The sequence below is a fragment of the Cryptomeria japonica genome, chromosome 7 (assembly GCF_030272615.1).
Source record: "Cryptomeria japonica chromosome 7, Sugi_1.0, whole genome shotgun sequence".
Classification (NCBI taxonomy): Eukaryota; Viridiplantae; Streptophyta; class Pinopsida; order Cupressales; family Cupressaceae; genus Cryptomeria; species Cryptomeria japonica.
This window is the reverse complement of record NC_081411.1, coordinates 825378275-825402408: the sequence shown is the minus strand read 5'-3', so window position 1 is coordinate 825402408 and position 24134 is coordinate 825378275.

Here is a 24134-nt window from a genome sequence, read left to right as displayed (position 1 = left end):
AGCATCACATAGGTACACATGCATATAGCTACCACAAAGATGAATCATCTCATATATATAAAATCAAAAGTGTCACAATACAATGATGTCAAAATACATATGGCTACAATCACCCAAAGGTGTCTACATCATCATACATAATAGTACAAATCTGATACATAGGGATCCCTCTATGGCTATGATGAACTCCCTCTCTCAGAGCCGCCTAGCCTCGACGGAGTCTAAGCCCTAGAAGGACCTGCCCCAAAATCATCTCTTCTGTCCCCTCTATCTAGTGGTGGTGGAGGACCCATAGCCCCACCATTGGACGCCTGTCTCATCTGGCTCCCTCCCATAGCCATCGTTGTCTGTGATGGTTTGTGGAAGCTCCTCACTCGCTACTCTAGTGGCATTGCCCTATAATATAGGTCTCACCAATAACCTATCTCCTCCCCTGCCCATAGAACATAGGCATATCCATCCCCTGTGTCCTCTACCGCCTGCCTCCTTGCCCTCAGTGTTGTCTTAGCCTCAGTATAGCGCTGGATAGCCTGATCCCACTCATGCTCTGTCTCCCTCAGTCACCTCCTGAGCCTAGCTGTCTCCCTCTCTAGGTCCTAGATCTCATATGCCTATCCCTAGCAGATCTCCCTTAGCTCAAGTATCTCATCCTCCTCCTCCTCGGCCCCCTATGCCTCTTCCTGTGGCTCCCCCTGTACCTGTGCCTATACCTGCCTCTACCCCTGTCCTTCCACCTGTCTAGGACCTTGTGCTGCTGTCACCTATAGTGGCAATCCACTGCGACCCCTCACTACCTGAGCCTACCTCTCCTCTCCACCCTCTCTCCACAGAGCCACCCTCCTCTCTCCAACTACACCCCGCCTCCTCCATCGGCTTCTCACCCCACCATCTCCATCATCATCCCCATCCCCACCACCATCTCCATCTAGAGGCTCCCTTGGGTCTGTTAGTCATGGAAGGGGATGCTCAGTCCAATATGTTGGGTACTCTGCATCCATGCCTACATCCTTAATCTCTAGTCACATGTCCCATAGCATCGGCACCATCTCTACCAGCTGCATCATGGCTTGATCATACGATAACAATAGCCCAAAGTGTGTCTGATCCCTGACTGTCCGAGCATACATCCCAGAACCCCATGGCATCCACTAAATATGGCCAAACTACCTGCACACCCTATCAATCAGCTTTCTCTCCAATACATAGGGTGTCTGTCCAATCAGATATCTGCTCTAAAAGGTATAAGGTAGATCCACTGCATCCTCCTCCCACTGCTCGCACTCACAGTACAACCTCCATATCATAGTGCCTATCTCATCTAGGACTCGACGCCAATGCTCCAACCTGCCAATCCATGGCTATGAGGTAATCATATCATATAGATGCACAAAGTTGTGTCCATGACCCCTGCCCCTGAAATGTATCGGTCACGTAACCGACAGATGCTCATATGCCCACACCTACAACAATGTAACTCCGCAGCCCAATCCTATAGATCCATGATACACAAACTGATGCAACTCATAGTACAAGTGTGCCAGCACACACGGTCCCCAGGCATATCTAGTGTGTTGTGTAACCAGTGTCTCCAAGGTGCTCCCCCAACCCATAGCCAACCCTCGTGTCACCTTGTCTGGACATAGGAATGCACTGATCGCTTCTCCTAGCACTGCTGGTAGTGCTAGTCCTGTCACTGTCATGGTATCCCATGCCACATGTCCAGCTCTCATCTCTAGTTCGGGATCCTAAAACACTCATCTTAGGGCCTCCCTATCTCTGTCTTGATCATAGGGTATCAGTTCCCCATCGATCGGTATCCGTAGAATCTTGTATACATCCTTCAAGGTGACTGTCATCTCACCCATCAACAAATAAAATGTACAAGTCTCAGAGTGCCACCTCTCAGCCAGTGCAGTTAGCAACCCCATGTTTGCCCGAAACTCAGGCACATACAAGATGTATCTCAGACCCATAGCCTCAATAGTAGCTTGGTCCTTGAATGTCAGCTCTGGTCGTAATCTCTACGTTGACAAGAATCTCTCTCGTGACTCTAGCATAGGAAAATACTCCTGCAGTCAGGCAAAGAAATCATGTCAATCAAAGTGACACTCACTGTTCATCACAAAGTGTTGCTTCTATCCTAGTGACACTCACTGTTCATCACAAAGTGTTGCTATCTATCCTAGTGACACTCACTATTCATCACAAAGTGTTGCTTCTATCCTAGTGGTACTCCCTGTTCATCACAAAGTGTTTCTCATATTTGCACTCCCTGTTCATCACAAAGTGTTGCTCCTATTGGTACTCCCTATTCATCACAAAGTACTATGTCTTGTTACTCACTGTTCATCACAAAGTGCCTCAATCTATCCTATCCTAGGGCTATACTTGAGTGTATCCTCTTGAGTAGTTTCCTAATTGGCAACGTATGTTCTATCATAGAATTGTCAATCCTAGCCCTATCTACTATCCTAGTCTTCCCTAGAGGACCTGCTTGAGTGTATCCTCTCAGCAGCTTATCCAATCGATAGCGTATGTTCATCACAAAACTGCCGATTTGACCTTGAAGACATAAATGCACTTACAAACTGCACAAACACACTTGCTCTGCATAGACACGCCTGAAATACACAGACGTGCCTATGCTCTGCACAGACGTACCTATCGTAAACAAACATGCCCACATTGCACAAACATGTCTGGACAACATAGATGTGTTCGCATTTGACATAGACACTGCTAAATTCATAGACGCACCTGGCACAAATGCAGACGCGCCTAGCCAACATAGACACGCCTACACGTTTTTGACATTTTTTGACATTATCCTAAAAGCACATTTATTGCACTACATAGCATGCATTTATGACAACAATTAATGCGACAAAATACAAGGAGGTTTTGTGGTACTTACTGGCTCTCCTGCATCTACTGGTCTCTAATATCGGCGAATGCGATCGAATCTATGCACCAATGCCATCGCTGTTGACTATTGCTGCTCTATTCTCTCTCTGCACTCTGATCTCTTGGATGTGTGGATGACAATGAGGATGTATTCCCCTCATGGTCTATCTTATAGACTGCCCTAGCCCTCATCTCCCGAGTCAGTCTTCTTTATCCCGTGACTCTGTCACTCTATTCTATCTGGTCAGTCCATTCTAGCCTTTCTTTCTTATCGAGAGATTGTCTATGATCTTTCCAGAAATTTTCATCCAATCTTTGGAGGGGGTATATCATTCCCATCTTGGGGCAACTTTGTATCAGTTCATATTATCTTCTTTGAAACAACGCGACAAGCTGCATTGTCTCAAAGAGGGGCAAACTGTAGACACCTAAAATTGCCATGTCTAATTAAATAAATATTTTTATTTATTTAATTATTTTAGCCTAATTCTTCTATTAATTAAATAAATCTTTATTTATTTAATTAATTCATTTATCCTCTTCTAGCCTTATTTCTCATTTAAATAAATACATTTATTTATTTAAATTATCCTTTTCTTAAATTAAATAAATATCTTATTTATTTAATTAATCCCAATTCGTCTATTAATTAAATAAATCTTTATTTATTTAATTAATTCATTAGCTTTTTCTACTTATGACACATGTCATTCATCTCTTAATTCATACACTACCTACCCTCTTATTATTTTATTATTTTCTTTACCTACCCTCTAATCATAGCCGACTGCTTTTACACCTCTCAATCTTATCCCTCCATTTCTTATAGTGTCTTCTATATAAGGAGATGCTTCCTTCATTATCAAACCCTAACTATGCATCCTGACTACTTGATCAATTGACTACACCACGCTTTGCACTTTCATATGCGATCCTACTTGCAACCACATTTCCGTTCTTTGTTGAGCTCTTGTGCACATATAAAATCTGAGAGCAAATATATCAAGCAAGATCAATGGAGATAGGAAGAATGGAGATCCAAACCCTATTGGACATGTGATGGTATAATCTTTGTGATTTCATTTGATTTGCATTGTCTTAGGTAATCTTCATATGTTATGGTGGATCTTTGTTGTTGTTAGGCTAAGGTTTTGTGGTTGAATTCATTTAGTCTTTCATCGTTGTTGTTATCCATTTTCACCGTATACAACCCTGATAAGTCTTTTAAGTTTTATTCATTATTGATGCATATTATCTTGTTTTATGGACGACCCAGGGGGTTGTGGCCTGAAGAATTCAAATTAAATTTTCATGGTAAAGATGGGCAAGAGCAACCAATACAATTATAGGTATCACTATGGGATTCTTGGTTCATGAGATCCCATTATGTCAAATTTGAAGAGTTTTTTGTTCAACCATTATACAGAGTTTTTGGGGTTTCTTGTGATGGATCATTTTTAGAAGAAATTAAAAGATTTCTTAGACCCCATGAGCATGGAGATACAAGGGTTAATCAAAATTGGGGTGATTGGTATGTATGCCATGAATTCTCATATGTTACAATTTTTGGATTCGAAGGTGCTCCCTATGTGCTACCAAAGCTTTCGCCAAACCGAATTGCTTACCTAGAGATTGTGAGACAAATGAGTGTCTCTAATGCACATCATTTTGGGAGTGCCCACAAGAAAGTCCTCTTACCTGGAACTCTGCATTTTGGTGATTTCACCATTTATCAACAAAGGCTTATGAAGTTATTGATAGAAGGTTAATAGAATATTATAATTTGTATGAGCGCAAAAGCATGAAAAATGATGGCCCGGAGGGCTATATACACCAGAGCAGAAAAAAGAAGAATCTTGGTGATTACTTTCATGACCATATTGAAGCCTTGGATATCTTCAGAAACAAATAGTCTGAAGAAGGCATGCAATTTTTTTAGGAATTAGAAGAAAAAAGATAGAGATTGCAGGAAATGGAGGAAGAAGAAGAAGTTGAAAGTGAATCAGGTGAAAATGAGGTTGTCTCAAGATTTAAAATGCCTAAAAAGGAAGGGGAACCCGAAGCACAAGACCAAATTGTTGCAAGGATGAACGCTGATTTGGATGCTAGGCTAGAAGAGCATACATTATTTTTGTCAGATGATAAATTTATTAGGTCAAAGGAGTTTAAGTCCTTCTTGTATCATTTCAAAGGAAAGAGGTTAAGAGAAGCAATGCCAAATGTGACACCAAAGAATGAGGCAAAAATACTCAGAAAGATGAAGGTGAAGATTAATTTAGAGTTAGAAGGCATGGCCTCTCAAAGGGGAAGGCAAATTCTTGTAGAGGAAGGAATCATTCTTTTTGTAGGTCAAAGATGAAGATGTGCCTTTGTGGGCCCTTTATCCTCTGAATAAGAGGTTAAAGATTATAGATGTGGACAAGGCCTTTGGTCACATGATGAAGTTAAAGGTTGGCGAAGTAGATCCCATGGTCACAACGGATATGGGAATTGATATTTCCAAATTAAATAAGGCACAGATGAAGATGTTGGCAAAAGAAGCAAGGAAATACAAGTCATTGTATGTAGAGCTTTTGAGAAGTATAGGTCAGCTTGTACCCCATATAATAGAGGAATCAAGATTAAAGAAGAAGTGGGAGGAATTGCATAAAGATAACAAGAAGTTGAAAGAGAAAATGCAGAACATAAGGACAAACACATCATGTGTGTTAAGTTAAATGGAGTTCTCGAAGACTTCTACACACTTTACCTAAAGAATATGGATAACAATTTATCACATAAAATAATTTCTGATAGATTACATATGCTCTTGCAAGATAAGAAGGCTAGTCAGACAGACAATGCAATTATTGAAAAAATTTAGAGACTCATGAAAAAGCATGAGAAGTTTGATGCTTCCTTGAAGGTTAAATATGATGATTCTCAGGAAATTGTGCACCATGATATTCCAAAGGTGATAGATGAAGCAGGGAAGATTAAGGACATGAATGTGTGGATTATAGAATGTCATTAATTACTTAATGTTTCCCTAGGTATTGCATGGGCAGACACCTTGGACATGGCAGAGATAGTTGACCTGTTGGAAAGATTTGTGACTATAGCGATGGTAGTGCGGGATATCATCCTCAACTCGAAAACTTACAAAGATGAGGCCTACCTTTGACATATTCAGAAATGTGGCTTGGTCTTGGATGGCCAAAATTAACTTGTGTCAATCGTAATATGTTTTGTAATATTGTTAGTTGTTATAGCAGTTAGGGAGTTATTAGTTAGGTTTTTGTTAGTTTTTAGTTTGTACTAATGAAAGGGTGTGTCCTTTCATTTGTGTATTTTGAGTCACATATGTATAGGAGTCATTTTTGTATACAAGGACACAATTGAAAAAGACTCCTATCTTTCAAATTGTTTTGTTGGGAATAGTAGTGTTATGTAAAGTAGGTCTGTAGAAATGAAGTCATTTTGTGAAAGGAAGAATATCATGAAGTACCCATGAGTCTGTAGCTTTAATATACCTTTTTATCCTAAAATTAATATATAAGATTTGTTGTCTTTATCTTCAGATCATTTTATACTACATGATGTTGATGAATCAAGTTCTTTGGATAAATCTAATTAACATTTGTTGTAGTGTGCCATCACATGTAGTTGTGTAGGAAATAGAATTATTTTTATTATTCTTGCAACACATAATGAAACCTTTGCATTGATAGTCTTGCATATTTGTGAGTTTTTGTGAGTAAATTTGGCATGCATAAGGTCCTCATCAAGGATACATACTTCTTATTCCTATCAATATTGTTTTTCATAATTACTTAAGGTTCCGACAACATTCTTTTATAAGCATTCATTAACTATTAATTACATGCAAGTTTTCAGATTAAAGCAAGTTAAAAGCACATAATAAAGCATAGTTGCAGGAAACATTTTGCCATTCTTGCAAAATAGTTAAATTGATAAGTTTAAATTCAATATAAAGAAGTCTCTTTGTGCTTTGGAGATTAAGGTATACTCGCCTAGGTCTAGTGGAGCCTAAAGTGCAGAGGAATTTGGTCTTTGACCATTCTTGTTTGTTGGCCAAGGATGATTGAGAAATCAGTAGGAGATTTGGCAAAGCTCTAGGATTTTGAATCTTTGGTTATGGGAACCAATAGATTGGCGACTCTGTTGGGGAGTTGTCATAGGAAGTGTTCATAATCTTTGGTGGTTTGTTTCAGACTCTAGTGGAGGAAGGAGCCGAGAAGATTAATAAAATATATTATTCCTCTTAGGAGGAGGCGACTCTACATCTAATTCATGAATAATAATTGGTATTTTGAGAAAGTAAGAGAAACCCCTAGGAATTTATCAATAAGATTAATGCAAGGGAGAAGGTCTCTGCACAAGGGACAAGATAATCTTGTTCAGTTGAGTCCAAAGAAAAGATACAAAGAAAAGAAATCAACACCATGTATGGAATTTGAGGTTATAAAAGGTTTCCTAGTAGAGAGGATGGCTCTTCATCTAGTGATAAATTTGAAACTTTGGAGGAAAATCCTTTCTATACCTTAAATAAAAAAGATAATAATGGCGACCGAGATGAAACCCCATCTGTTGAGGAATAGGAGGAGAGGTAGTGAGATGCAATTATACTTAAAATGGTTTACTTAAATGGAGATGAATCCAAAATGGCAAAGGCTCTTAAGAGACAACTAGATTGGGTATTGCAGAAGCTCAGACTAGAAAGAGATGTTGTTCAAAGCCCTAAGTCAAGCATGACTAAAGAAGAAAAGGGAAGAGGTGAGAGAAGTAGACTAACTACCCCTAGGTATAGTCCCCCTCACATGAGAAGCATGAAACAACTATTTAGGATCTATAATAATCCATTGTCTGATGTTTTGGATAATAATTATGAAAAAGGGGATAAATGGAAAAATATACCCTACAATGAGAATAAAAGAATGTATAGTAATAGACAATGCAATAATCATAATGATGAAAGAAGAAATAGAAGTGGGTGAATGACTAGTAACTAGAATAATAGAGATAGGACCAACAATGTAAGTAATAATAGAGGTAACAATGGTAATAATGAAAATTATGGCAACAATGGTAATGGAAACAATGGAAATGGAAATAACAATAATCAAAATGGTGGTGGAGGCAACAATGGAAACAACGGTAATAATGGAGAAAATGAAAACTATCAAATTAACAACTATGGTGGTAGACCACCTATGACCATTGAAAGGTATAAACAATTGGATCCAGTGGGATAGTTGGATATCTGAATCAGATTTCAAATGATTTAAGGTCAGCCATCCCTAAGTTCACAGGAAATGGAACTGGTTCTGTTGAACAACATGTAATAAATGTAAAAAATACCATAGTGTTGGCATATGTGCAGAGTATGTTGACATGATTATATTGTGTTGTCATTGGTGTCAATATGCTAAAAGAATGAACTGGTAATATGCTGAAGAGTGAACTGGTAATATGTTGAAGAGTGAACAGGTTTATTAAAGTTAAGCAACTGGAAAAGTGAACCGGTATATGTGCAAAAGGTGAAGCGGTACGTTTGTCCAAGTGAACCGGTATATGGAATGTTTTCTATCAAGGTTTAATATGGTATGACTACCGGTTGGTAGTCTCAGCTTCAGGGTTTCTGCTTGAAGTGTTTCGAGCCTGTGTGATTCAACCGATGGCATTGTGTGATGAGTTAGCATTGTAATGGAGATCAGATCATGTTGCCATGTTAGCCTTGTGCACGCGAAGGATCTTGCATGAAGGGGATTGATCATATCTACCTCAAGAATGTGCGAAGTCCCTACAAACAGTGAAGAACGCGTGATGGGTTATCGCCTCCTAGAAGCAGTGAAGAATGAACAATGGAGAATGTATTGAGATCTATTCAAGACTGTTGTATTCAAATGCAAAGTTTTTCATGGTCAGGATTGAACTGATTGAATTTCTCAACCTAATTGTTTAGGGTTTAGGTTTTATGTTACCGACCTATCTGTTTCCTATAAGGTTGATGTTGTGTTTCATATTGAAGTTGTTGGCAAATGTTGTGTGTGTATATAAGTGCAAAGATACACGATTCTTGCCAGACCAGATAAGAGGGTTGATACCTATAGAGTGTGTATGCAAAAGAAAGGAACTAAAGCGGGTTTGCATTGGCATTGAGTGCTATTACCAGATCATTGTAATACCTATTGATCTCTAATCACTTCAACAATTGGAAAATCCCTTAATAGGGTAGCTTTAACTAGCTTGTTGTAAATCCTTTAATAGGGTGACTCAAAGCCATTGAGTTCATAAAATCCTCTAACAAGGTAACCTTTAACAGGGTTTAACCCTTAACCGGGTATTCTAGCCATCCCTGAACTGGGTGATCCCTAATAGGATCGGTTCCTAACAGAACCTATTGTAACAGTCTTTAATCGAAGAAGGCTCCTAATAGAGCGGACTTCTAAAGAGTTCAAAAGCAACTTGCAGGTACTCATCCCCACCATGGTTTTTCCCAATTGGGTTTCCACGTGAAAAATATGTGTGTCATATGTGATGTCTTTTTCATGTGATGCTTTGTTGTTTTCTGTCAAGTGGTGAATCATGTTGATCTAGCATGTTATTATATTTTTGAGGATAGAATATCTATTTATGCACAAGGATAATGTGGAAATGAGGGTGTAGGTTGTGTGGTAAGATAAGTATTTCCAGTTTATATCTTTTACAGTCTCATTGTGCTTAATCGGTAGTATTTTGGTTTATGACTGGTGTTAGTGATTGCCAGTCAAGTTCACTATTTGCAGTCAAACCAGTTCAGGAAAAGTTTTTGTACCTATACTGGTTCACCCTTCCCCCTCTTAGGAACTGGTTTGGTACTCACTATTCATCATTGTGTTATCAATTGGTATAAGAGCGTCCTCCAGGTCCTCTATGTTGTAAGCTTAACCATTTGAGGGAAAGATCCTATTGTAATGATGAAGAGGGAAGGTCCAAAGTTCAATAGAGATAACTTTAAATATGGAAGGACAAAATGAAGATATACATCAGAAGCATGGGTGCTCAACATTGGAGCTATGTTGAGAATGTTTATGTTATCCCTACCGGTACTCTCACCGATGACCAAAAGAGAGAGATTTAGGAGAATGGGAAAGTCATGGAAGCCCTAATTAGTAGTTTATCTGACATTGAGTTTATTGATGTCTAGGATAAAGAAAATCCCAAAGAAGTATGGGATATTCTTGAGAATATCTATGACGGTGATGAGCATGTGAAACAAGCTAAGGAAGAAAGCCTTAGAGGAAAGTTTGAAGACATGCAGATGGTTGAAGGAGAGACCATTCAACAATATGGAATAAGAATCAAAACTATTGTTCGAGATATCAAGAGTGTAGGTGGTAAAATGGAAGATTCCACTATTGTTAGCAAAGTTTTGAGATCCTTATTACCGGTCTATGCAATAAGGGTTGCTGCTATTCAGGAGTTGAGGTCAATAGACAAGACTAAGGTGTCCCTATACTCCATCATCGCAAAGTTGATAGCCTATGAGATAAATGGTTTTGATGGCAATGTTTAGAAGACTGAATCAGCCTTTAGAGCATAAGTTACACCTTCTAGAAAAGGCAAAGAAGCTAGTACCAGTGGCGAACCAAGACAGAGAAGAGAAATGGATGATGAGGAGATCCTGATGGAATTTGAAGCTCGTCTTGCGAAGAGACTTCCTAAGAGAACCGGTAAATACAAAGGTAAGCTTCCTTTGAAATGGTTCTCTTGTAACCGGATAGGACACATTGTTGTAAACTGTCCTAATGGTGATAGCAAGGACAAATCAGAAAAGTTCAAGAAGGTCAAAGGAGGAAACCAGAGAAACTATTTTGTAGCAGTTGATGAAGGTGTCACTAATGAGGAATTAGAAGATGAAGAAAATGAGGATATTGTGTTTGTATCAGTCAAGGAAGATGTGTCAGACAAGAAGGCTCTTGTCTCCTACTTTGATAATTCCAATGAGTGGATTATTGACAGTGGCTGTTCTCAACATATGACTGGTGATTGGAGTAAGTTTCTTTCTCTGGAAGAGTATGATGGTGGTGTGGTTCGTTTTGGTAATGATGCACCATGTATGGTCAAAGGCAGAGGGTCCATCTCTCTGAATGGAAAGAGCAGTGCTGACAATGTGTATTGGGTGGAAGGTCTCAGACACAACATTGTGGAAAAAGCGAGACTAGGCCAACATGTCCTAATCCTACCTTTTGACACACATTGCGGAATACGAAAGAGCCTAGAGGTATCGCACAATTGGCTACTTCTTTTTGGTGAAAGAGAGAGCCACGGGCTACCTATTAGGGTTTCTATTCCTTTGTTGTAATTGAAAGGTAAGATTATGCAAGTTCAATTCCTAACCCCAAAATGCAAGTATGAACTAATAACAAGATTGCAGAATTGAACTTAAACAATGGAAAGCTGCAAACACAAGGACAAGACAAGAATGCAGATGCATACCCAGAGTCAAAATCTGAGTGAAAATGTTCGGGACGGGGGCGCGGGCACCACTGTCCTAATTCTGTTCCTGAAACTACACCTAAAACTGCCACTTTGCAACCCGGAAAACTGTCGGAAATGCTAAAATTTGCTATCTGTTAGGAGGACCAGGGTGCCCAGTGCCCCTGTCCCAGGGACCAGGGCGCCCAGCGCCCCTGTCCCAGGGACCAGGGCGCCTAGCGTCCCTATCTTGGCAGGACCAGGGCGCCCCACGCCCCTGTCCTGGTCTTCTACTCTGAAACTTGGTGTATGGTTTAGTCTCCGTCTGCTTCTTTCAGATCTGCAACTTGCGGCGTCATCTGAATCCCGAAATCTATACTTATATATGAAAAGGTGTTTGGCTGGCTATATAGGGTTTTGCCTTAGTCAAACCCCCACTTTGGTGATTTCCACCTCCACGAATAGCCAAGTTGTATTGTAAAAGTAGTGTGTGTGCAAGATCTAAAATGCAAGTAAGCAAACTAGAGCAACCTAGAAAGTAAACCCTAATTGCTTGTAAATGACAATGTAGATGCTCCAAATCAAGATGTAGAGTGATCTAAAGCATGAATACAAATGATGTAAGGAAGCTTATGCAAAGACATGAAAACAACATGAAATCATACCCAACCCCAAGGGGGGGGTACAAGCCAATCTTCAATCAGTGATCCCTTATTGCTCTTCAATGCCTTCAAAGCCCTAAATGGATGAATGAAATTGATGGATGCTTGATGGATGGATGTTGAATGTTGTTGAAGTCTTCAAAGATCTGCTCTTTCATTGCATAGAAGGTTCCTGAAAACAAAATTTAGATCCTTTCCAATGAAGAAAGAGAGGTCTTATATATGAAACCCTAGGTCTTAATTCCAACTTTTGGCCGACCTAGAGATTGAATATCCCGCCAATTTCTTGGGGTTAAGCTTTATTTTATGATTGGATCACGCTCCTAAAATTTCAGGAAAAATGTCCGGGACCGTGTGCACTTTGGGCGCCATGGTCCCCACAACTTTTCACCAAATTTTTAGGGCCGTCAGATATGATGATTTTAGAGAGAATCCTAAATTTTCAGGTGATTTCGAGATGTTTTGACCCCCGAAATCAAGCCCCCAAGTTCAAAATAGGGCCTAATTAGGGTTTTTGATTAAATGACGTATTGGAGGAATAAAATGAAAGGGGTACACTTTAATGAAAGGGCCCAACTTTATGATGTGGAGGATGATGAAATAGGACCTTAGACCTAATTAATTTGATTAATTAAGTGCTAAAGGAGAAATGCAATGCAAAATGCAAACTGCGCCAAGGTGGGTGCTAAACTAGGTGTGAAATTGTACTGCTTTAGCAAGTGCATACAATTTACGATGCTACATTTAGCCCCCACTTTAGCGATCATATGAGTACTACATGCATATGCAAGCTAAAGTACAGGAAAGTAAACATTATTTGAAAAAGGATATATCCATAAGTTCATCGAACGAAGCCCCCAGCGGTATCTGCAGTACATAGTTAGGAACCGCACCCTACAAAACACATGTTAGATCACAAAATCACCTAATACTTACTAAGAAAGTGATGAAATTTGTGAGTAGCTATATGCCTCCCCTGTTTCGGCTTGCTTATTAGGGAGGTGAAACGGGGTAGCATGTTTACTTACAACAAATTATGTGAACGATTATTGATGAGAGATGTTCACTACAAAGGCTTCATCAGAGCACATTTTGGAACATCAAGGGAGTAAGGGAATGAAAATACAATTCCTACACAACAAACGGTTCGAAAATCACATCTCCCAAACTCAAGTTATGATGAAATAAGTGATAGAGGAAAATTAGGGTTTTGAAAGTAAAGGTAAAGAAATGAAAGTATATACCTTGAAAGTGACTATTGCATTTGTCACTTTGTTGATTCTGAGTATTGTTCATTGTAGCAGAGCCCACATAGCCATCATCATACCTTCATGATGATCGGAGCATCCCACGAGGATTGAGATCATGCGACAGGCCGTGATCGACGACGAGCCACTATACGAGGTGAGTTGACTGAACTTTGACTTTCTGCATTTCTGTTGACTCTGATTTTCTGTGATCGAATGTGGGCCCTGGAATCTGACCCTGGGTCCCACTCAGGGCGCCATGGTCCTTTTAGGGTGCCATGGTCCTTCCAGGGTGCCATGGTCCCTGTGGGGCGCCATGGTCCTTTCAGGGCGCCATGGTCCCTGTGGGGCACCATGGTCCCTAAAGGGCGCCATGGTCCTCTCAGGGCACCATGGTCCCCTCAAGGCACCATGGACCTCTCAGGGCACCATGGTCCTAATCAGGACTTGGCGAGGGTGAGCTTTCGATGTTCGATAGTTTTTGCTTTTGGCATAGATGATTGTGATGATTGATTACTGATTACACTGATGTTTTCTGCATTGCAGGTTCTCCCATACATGAGAGAGCATACGGCGGGGCAGATTCTTCATAGTTTGCGAGATCAAATTCCCCAGCTGACTCAGGAAGAGAGAGACACATTATCTATTGTAGGTTTGTGGTATATGATTCTTATGCCGGCCATTCGATTTCATCTTGTGATGCTGATGGCACTCATGGAGCGATGGAATCCTAACACATGCACATTCCAGCTTCCAGTAGGGGAGATGATAGTGACACTTGAGGATGTGTACCGCATACTTCACCTACCAATCAGAGGAGCTACCGTGACATATGCGACCGATCGGTCAGCAGAGGATCATCATAGGGAGCAGGTATACTGCATAGGGAGAGTCATGCCGAGTGAGACGAGAGGTCACATCATGGTCAGCTGGCTCTTGTATCCTACAGGAGAGGTGCCCCTCATGAGATGTCTTATGATTGCCATCATTGCACTAGCCGTCTACCCTAATGGGTGAGGTACACACATGCATGGGGGTCTCAGATGGTGCATCAGGGCTATGGAGAGACATAGGAGAGTATACGCCTGGGGTCGGAGTATGCTTGCACATCTCTATCACGACCTCGAGGAGTATGTTTTCAGATAGGGTTGCAGCTTGATGACATGCACACTTCTGCAGGTGTGGATATTTGAGCACTTTACATGCACCAGGCCTGTCGGCTATCCGATGAGTGTGGCTAGCGAGCAACCTAGGGTATTTTATTATCCACTTACCAGCGAGTGGAGATTTGGGGATCTACTGTATTGGAGAGTGACATTTGATAGATTGATAGCTGAGCTGACTATATGGAGACCATATCTGCGGATGCACAGATGGGATGGGATGGAGAGACAGTTAGCATGCTTATAGAGGAACCGCCTACTGAGAGGAAGATATCCACATATCATAGTCCCATTCTACTTTGACCGAGTACGGAGGTAGTTTGGGCTAGAGCAGTGTGTTCTAGCCGATGTACCCATCTACACTCGACACTCACGAGTCCTTCCCAGACCCAGAGCAGTAGCAAGACCTACGATAGATGATATCGAGATCACAGATATAGAGGGGTTTGACCAGGATGCGGTCACTGATTATGCTGCAGATCTGGGGGCATAGCGCAGGTATCTCTCATGGTTTATGAGGACATACCCGGGGCCTATCTTTCCACCAGATCACCCGACAGGCCATCCAGGTCCATGGAGACATGGAGACCAAGATGAGGATCAGGGATCCAGATCGGAGGAGCCAGAGGAGGGAGAGGGTCATGAGGAGGCAGGAGGGCCTGATCCACCCATAGGAGATCAGCCTAGAGCCAAGGAGGAGGAAGGAGAGGAAGATGACATAGATAGAGATGATGATGAGGAGAACGAGGATGCGGATGAGGATGAGGATGACAAGGAGGAGGAGGATAGAGATGATGAGGAGGAGTCAGATGCAGCTCCCCATCATTCAGGAGATGATACCATAGCCTTAGATCCTCCCGTTATACCCCAAAAGGGGGAACACGAGGCGATACGGAGACCTGTACCCATCGCACACAGATCATTCGAGCATGGGGAGCCTAGTAGTTCCCAGTCACAGATGCTACCATATCACGATCCCTACTGGTGTGAGGGAGATCCAGGTATAGTAGGTTTATATTGATTGATTAATGTTTTGATGATATAAAATGGTACTAATACACAATCTTTTCTACTGCTACAGCTAATGTGCAGGAGTGGCATTCTCTGATCCAGCAAGCAGTGACAGATATTTCCATGATAGCATAGATCCCTAGCTCCTCACAGGTTGCCTATAGACCTCAAGGGAACGCGGGTCGGCATGATGACTTGTTTTCCCCATTTCGAGTACAGGTGGAGATATGGAGGGAGAGAGAGCGAGCTCTATCAGAGGACCTTCAGCGGGAACAACATGATCTAGCAGCAGCTCAGGCCGAGGCTACCTTGTATCGCATGATCCTTATGGATAGGGATCGTAGGAGTTCCTCTCAGAGTCACTCACAATCTATATCATGCTATACACCTATGGGTCCACCTGCATGGCTGGATCAGGAGGGAGCGTCTAGTCATCACTCTCCAGCCACCAGCCCTAGGGATAGGAGATGATCTTATGATGTAGGGTAGGTCACATTTTGGATGTATAGTGACCTACCTTTGTATATTGATTCACATATATATATATATATATATACATGCTTCTTTGTCTCAAACGTGCTATCTTTAATGCCTAAAACAATGTGTATTTTGATTAAAGTTAATACATTTGGTAGATGTATATGTATGTTCTGAATTTAATTTCCATGTGATTGATTTCTCAATGCTCCATGATTCAATTGATACATGTGTGACTTAATAAAAATAAAATATTTAATGAAGTACTACATTTATGATAGAGAAGAAAATATGTGTTAAGCCTAAGAATCATATAAGTAACATGATACAACTCTACTTAACACATAAAGACATTGTATAATATGCCATCATAATGAAAATGTAAATCTTTTACAATTTACATAAGTGAATTCAAGACAAACCATAAAGTAAAGAAACACGCTTGTCAGGAATGAAGCAATATAGATTAAACAAAACATCATTTAATTCTATTTGCTCTAACACAGATATGCTAACATATTATCCAATTTTGAAGAAGTGCAAAGAAGATACATGAAATAAAAGATAAGGAATGAGGAATTAAGCATAGTATCTATGCAAGTGCATAGCATTTATAGGTTCTTTAAGGGGCGTACCATCTACACCCACTATTTTATAAGCACCTGATCCATAATCTTCAATAACGATATACGGTCCAAGCCAATTAGGACTAAATTTTCCCTTTTCTTCAGGTAAGGCATTCACATTGCGCTGATTCTCATAGAGAACTAAGTCACCCACTGAGAAGGAATGTTGAATAACCTTATCATTATAGCTTCATTGTAGAGTTTTGTGATACGCTTGAATATGCTCAAGAGAATTTATACGCTGTTCATCAAGCATCTCAAGCTGCTGAAGTCTTTGTTCTCTATAAGCGTCATCATCTACTATACCTTTGAGAGAAACTCTAAGTGATGGAATCTCTAATTCTAAAGGCATAATAGCATTAGCACCATAAACAAGATTATAAGGGGTGGTTCCTATAGCAATTCGTACACTGGTCCGGTAGGCCCAAAGAGCATAGATTAGCTGAGTACTCCAATCTTTACCATGCTTATTCACGGTTTTATGAAGAATTTGTTCAATTATCTTATTGGATGATTCGGCTTGACCATTTGATTGAGGATAGTATGGTGTAGAAAATCAATGTTTGATATGATACTTCTCGAGGAATTTCTTCTGTCCCATTATCGGAGATTATAGTGGAAGGTATCCCAAATCAAGAAATAATGTTTTCTAGAAGAAATCGACAAATCACTTCAGCAGTAGTAGAGTGAAGGGGAAAAGCTTCCACCCATTTTGTAAAGTAATCTGTTGCAGTTATAATTAAAGTATGTCCTTGAGATGAAGGAGGAGAGATTTTACCGATAAGATCTAGCCCCCATGCAGAGAAAGGCCAAGAAACTACATGAGAACAAAGTTCTTGGGCAGGAGCATGAATCAAATTATTGTGTTGTTGACATTGATGACATTTGATAACAAATGAAAAAGAATCCTGCTGCATAGTTTGCCAATAATATCCCATACGAAGCAACCTTTGATCCAAGGATTTGCCTCCAAAATGCCCCCCACAGGCACCTGAATGCGCCTCTTCAAGAGCAATAGGGATTTCCGATTTGTTAAGACAATGAAGGAGAAGACCGTTATAACCCCTTTGGTAAAGAACATTAGAAAGAATGATATATCTAGCAGACAGCTTGCGAATTCTAGCCCTAGTGTTCCTATTGGCGGAATCAGGAAAGGTACCATCGGTCAAGTATCTTACGATATGCGAATACCATTCATCTGAGTCTATAAAGTCACAACATGTCACCAAGCTAGAATCATCTACAATAGCTGGAGAAATAAGGTTGTGAATAACAAATTTAAGATCAACCACAGGGTCCTCTAAAGATACCAGAGAAGCCACACATGCCATTGCGTCCGCATGTCGATTATCTTTTCGAGGAATAGGTTCCATGGTGTAAGAATCAAATTTTTGTAACAAAGAGATAGCAAGGTCTTTATATTGTGATAATTTGTCTTGTTTTTCTTGATACAGTCCTGTTACTTGTCTTATAATCAGTTGAGAATCTCCAAAAATATGTACGTGTTTTACATTCAAAGCCAAGGCTGCCTTTATTCCTGCTATAAGAGCCTCATACTCAGCAATGTTATTGGTACATAGGAAATTGAGATGATAAGATAAGGGAATGGACTTCTTTGTAGGAGAAATCAGAACAACACCTACCCCCGATCCCGTACGACACTTAGAGCCATCAAAGTATAACTCCCAAGTTTCATCTTTCTCTTTACAAAGAATGAAGTCATCAGGAAAAGACTCAGGGTTAGGGAAGGAGAAAGGTGAAGGGGCCTCCACTAGGTGATCGGTCAATGCTTGCCCTTTAATTGCTCTTTGTGAAACAAATTTAAGGTCAAATTCAGTTAACATCATAACCCACTTAGCTAGGCATCCTGATAAATCAGTTTTAGAGAAAAGATGCTTCAACGGATCAAACTTTACCATGACGTGGACTTCTGAATTTAAAAGATAATGTCTCAATTTTTGAGTCGCAAACACCAAGGCCAAGCATTGTCTTTCTATCGCAGAATATCGGGTCTCATAATCGAGTAAGGTACGACTTATATAATAAACCAGACACTCCTTACCATCTTTATCATGTTGTGCCAATAATGCTGTGAGAGCATGAGAGGAAGCAGCTGTATAAAGAAGAAAGGGTTTAGAAGGTTTGGCAGGTTGAAGGATAGGAGGATTAGCCAAATACACTTTTAAATCTTCAAATGCTTGCTGACAATCTTCATTCCATTGAAAAGTGATATTCTTTTTGAGAAGTTGAGTAAAAGGAAAAGTATGATCCACAAGTTGAGATACAAACCTACGAATAGCTTGAATCTTTCCTTGTAAGCTTTTGAGTTGAGACACATTTCTAGGAAGTGGCATGTTGACAACAGGATCTATTTTCTTAGTATCCACCTCAATCCCACAATGCGAAACTATGAATCCTAAGAGTTTTCCACTATCCACACCAAAAACACATTTTTGGGGATTCAAGCGCATGTGATATTTATGAATCCTTTCAAAGATTTGATGAAGGATCTTAATATGATCTATGCGGAGAATGGATTTGGCTAAAACATAATCAACATAATCTTCTAAAATCTTATGCATGTAATCATGAAAGATAAGGGTCATCGCTCGTTGATAAGTTGTGCCGATGTTTTTAAGTCTGAAAGGCATCATTACCCAACAAAATGTACCCCAAGGAGTGGTAAAAGTAGTTTTGAATTGATCTTGAGGATTAATGAAAATTTGATTGTATCCTGAAAAACCATCCATGAAGGATAACAAAGCATGTCCTGCTGTAGAATCAACTATCATGTCAATGTTTGGGAGGGTAAAATCATCTTTCAAAGAAGCTTTATTTAAATCTTGAAAGTTAGTACACATTCTTATTTTATTATCTGATTTAGCCATAGCGACAATATTTGAAATCCATGGGGAATAATCAATAGGGTGGATAAATCCAGCCTCCAATAATTTTTCAATCTCAGCCTTAACAAGCAAAGCTACCTTAGGATTCATTTTTTGAATCTTTTGTTTCACAGGCTTAGCATCAAGAATTAAGACAATATTATGAGTGACAATCTTAGGATCTATACCAGGCATGTCAGAATATGTCCAAGCAAAGATCTCAGGGAATTCACGCAATAAATCTTCATATTGTTTTTGTTCCTCTTCGTCCAGACATTTTCCAATTTTAATAACTTTTTCTTCATTGCCAGAATCCATCTTAACATCAATGGTGTTGCTTATAAGAAGATTACTTTGTTGAGGAGTATCCTTTAACTGAGGAAATTCTTTCACAATCTCATCGTTATCAGTCTCTTTTCCAAAATAGGCTTCAGTGTTCAAACAATAAGGGAATCCCCTATTGTGATGATAACGAGGAAGAGTATCATATGCTCCTAAAAACTCAGCTAAAGCATCATTGGTAGGAAAAACATCCAAAGCACAGGCACACGAAGGATCAATATACTCAGGGTGTCTCATTGGTAGAGATGTAGAAATAACATTAACACTAATACATGGTCTTTTAGAAGCTTTAGTGCGCTTGCAGGGATTATAACCAAGTCCAAAGGCATAATCATAAAGATTATTCTCTAGAGGAACCTTTATTCCTTGTTCATGAGCGCCATAGCCATTTCCATTATACCCATGCTTAGCTAGAATACAAAAACCACGACCATAACAATCAGCCATTTCAGAAAGAGAAGGTGGTTTTTCATAAGACAAAGAATCAAACCCTTCAGAATTAGAAGTGTGAGGAGAAGAAGTCTGAGAAGCAGCCAAGAAGTTATTGCTCATAGGCTCAGGTAGTGTTGATTGATTTTTAGCTTCTTCCTTCTTTTCAACTTTAAGCTCTCTAGAAGGAACCTTATATTCACCTACAAAGGTGGGATTAAAATCAAGAGATCCCCAATCGTCTTCTGCGAGAACCTTCTCAGGATCAAAATCCTTCTTATGTGTAGATTCAAGTCGAGAAGAATCTTCTTCAGGAGCTCCAGATTCATCCAAAGAATTTTGATCATCAGAGAGCGAGGATTCATTGATAGGTATCTTGTTTAAAGAGTCATCACTAGACGTGGAAGGCTTAGAAGAACCCCCTTTGGAAGTAGATGTCTGTAAACAAGCTTGGAAGTTAGTATCACCTATCAAGGTATATGTCTTATTATTATAAATAAATTTAACTTGTCTATGCAATGTAGAGGGGATGGCTTGCATACTATGAATCCAAGGTCTCCCCAATAGCAAGTTGTATGTTAGATTTCCTGACATAACATGGATAGGAGTAGGAAAAGTAACAGGCCCCACTGTGATGGGTAAGGTGATAGTACCTAATGAAATTTTAGCCACATTATCAAAGCCTCGAATAGGATGAGAGTCAGGCTCAATTAGGGATGTATCCACATTCATCTTATGCAAGAGATTAATGCTACACACATTAAGACTAGAACCATTATCTACTAGTGTTCGTCTTATAGCAGTATCATTTATGATAACCACAATCATCAAGGGACCATATTGATGTTGAATTTCACTAGTAGGCAACTCATCTTGAGTAAACACAATATGAGCTTTAGGATTCATCACAGAGTTAACCAAAGACACTATATTACTAGATGTATTCGGTGGAGGAACATTCAAATCTTTCAGAGCATCTTGTAACATTCCGTGATGACTAGAAGAAGTTTGAATCAAATCCCAAAGGGATATCTTAGCAGGGGTAGCTTTAAGTTGTTCTATGAGATCATATTCCTTACTAAGAACTTGTGAAATACGTGGAGCTTGTGGAAGAATTGGTTGAGGATTAGGAAGAGAAACTAGAGTAACAGGAGGAGGATTAGGCTGCCTATTATTTCTAGTATGATAAGTATGGGCAACCGCATGATAACTCTCTCTAGTTAATTGCTTGGCATAACTATAAGGACTTATAGGCTTTCTTCCTTGCACAGTGATGATAGGTTTATTCAGAGTAAGAAAGGAATCATACCCCCCTTGGACAGTAAGGAGAGGTGATTTAGGAACTTGAAAGGTGGGAGAAGGACAAGCACCTTGGACTTCAAAGAGAGGCTTATTATGCTCATTCAGGTTTATCATGTTAACTAATTTAGAAGTTTTGTTCTTGTTTAGAGATTTCGATAAAGCCACAAAGTCATCAAGAGCATCATCCAACAAAGCATGATCATATCTATTAAAAGGTTTATCTTTTGATTCAAAAGGAGACATCTCTTCATAGAGGGGATCATTGAAAACAATCATGTTACTAGATTTAGTGGAAGAGTTGATAGGAATGTACCCTTGAGAGGAATCATTCAACTTATCTTTCTCATCACAATGAAATGGCATAGTAACAAGGTTTATGAGTTTTTGGTAAAATGAAGGTTTGGCCTCTTTAGGATTCAAAAACTCATCTAAAGCTTCATCTAATTCATCTTGGCTATACTCATAATCAGCATAATTGCATACATCATCATAAATATGAAGATCTTGCAAATAAAAATCCGACATTTTGAAATGAAAGTTGCATAAAACTTAGACACACAATGCAAAGAAACAAACAAATACACTCTTTTTTTTTTTTCTCTTCCTTTTTTTTTTTGAAAATAAAACTTAAATGAAACACACTAAATCTAGATCTAGATCTAACAAATGCAATGCGAGAGAAAGAAATAATTCGTTTCACGTCGGGTTCACCAAAATGTGTAGGGGAAAAAGCGAGACTAGGCCAACATGTCCTAATCCTACCTTTTGACACACATTGCGGAATACGAAAGAGCCTAGAGGTATCGCACAATTGGCTACTTCTTTTTGGTGAAAGAGAGAGCCACAGGCTACCTATTAGGGTTTCTATTCCTTTGTTGTAATTGAAAGGTAAGATTATGCAAGTTCAATTCCTAACCCCAAAATGCAAGTATGAACTAATAACAAGATTGCAGAATTGAACTTAAACAATGGAAAGCTGCAAACACAAGGACAAGACAAGAATACAGATGCATACCCAGAGTCAAAATATGAGTGAAAATTTTCGGGACGGGGGTGCGGGCGCCACTGTCCTAATTCTGTTCCTGAAACTGCACCTGAAACTGCCACTTTGCAACCTGGAAAACTATCGGAAATGCTAAAAATTGCTGTCTGTCAGGAGGACCAGGGTGCCCAGCACCCCTGTCCCAGGGACCAGGGTGCCTAGCGCCCCTATCCTAGCAGGACCAGGGTGCCCCACGCCCCTGTCCTGGTCTTCTTCTCTGAAACTTGGTGTATGGTTCAGTCTCCGTCTGCTTCTTTCGGATCTGCAACTTGCGGCATCGTCTGAATCCCGAAATCTACACTTATATCTGAAAAGGTGTTTGGGTGGCTATATAGGGTTTTGCCTTAGTCAAACCCCCTTTTTGGTGATTTCCACCTCCATGAATAACCAAGTTGTATTGTAAAAGTAGTGTGTGTGCAAGATCTAAAATGCAAGTAAGCAAACTAGAGCAACCTAGAAAGTAAACCCTAATTGCTTGTAAATGACAATGTAAATGCTCCAAATCAAGATGTAGAGTGATCTAAAGCATGAATACAAATAATGTAAGGAAGCTTATGCAAAGACATGAAAACAAAATGAAATCATACCCAACCCCAAGGGGGGGGTACAAGCCAATCTTCAATCGGTGATCCCTTATTGCTCTTCAATGCCTTCAAAGCCCTAAATGGATGAATGAAATTGATGGATGCTTGATGGATGGATGTTGAATGTTGTTGAAGTCTTCAAAGATCTGCTCTTTCGTTGGATAGAAGGTTCCTGAAAAAAAAATTCGGATCCTTTCCAATGAAGAAAGAGAGGTCTTATATATGAAACCCTAGGTCTTAATTCCAACTTTTGGCTGACCTAGAGATTGAATATCCTGCCAATTTCTTGGGGTTAAGCTTTATTTTATGATTTGATCGCGCTCCTAAAATTTTAGGAAAAATGTCCAGGACTATGTGCACTCCGGGTGCCATGGTCCCGACAACTTTTCACCAAATTTTCAGGGCCATCAGATATGATGATTTTAGAGAGAATCCCAAAGTTTCAGCTGATTTCGAGATGTTTTGACCCCCAAAATCAAGCCCCCAAGTTCAAAATAGGGCCTAATTAGGGTTTTTGATTAAATGATGTATTGGAGAAATAAAATGAAAGGGGCACACTTTAATGAAAGGGCCCAACTTTATGATGTGGAGGACGATGAAATAGGACCTTAGACCTAATTAATTTGATTAATTAAGTGCTAAAGGAGAAATGCAATGCAAAATGCAAACTGCGCCAAGGTGGGTGCTAAACTAGGTGTGAAATTGTACTGCTTTAGCAAGTGTGTACAATTTACGACTCTACAATGTCTTATGGCTAAGTTTGATGATAGTTGGATATGGCATAGGAGACTCTGCCATGTAAACTTTGATAAAATTGTGAAGGCCAGTAAGATCAAGGCAATTAGAAGACTGTCGATGCTGAGAAAACCATAAAATCATCTGTGCAGAGAGTGTCAATTGGGGAAAATGTCTTCCTCAACCTTCAAAGGCAAATCTTTCACTGCAAACAATTTACTTGATCTTGTGCATACTGATTTGTGTGGTCCTATGAAAACTAGGA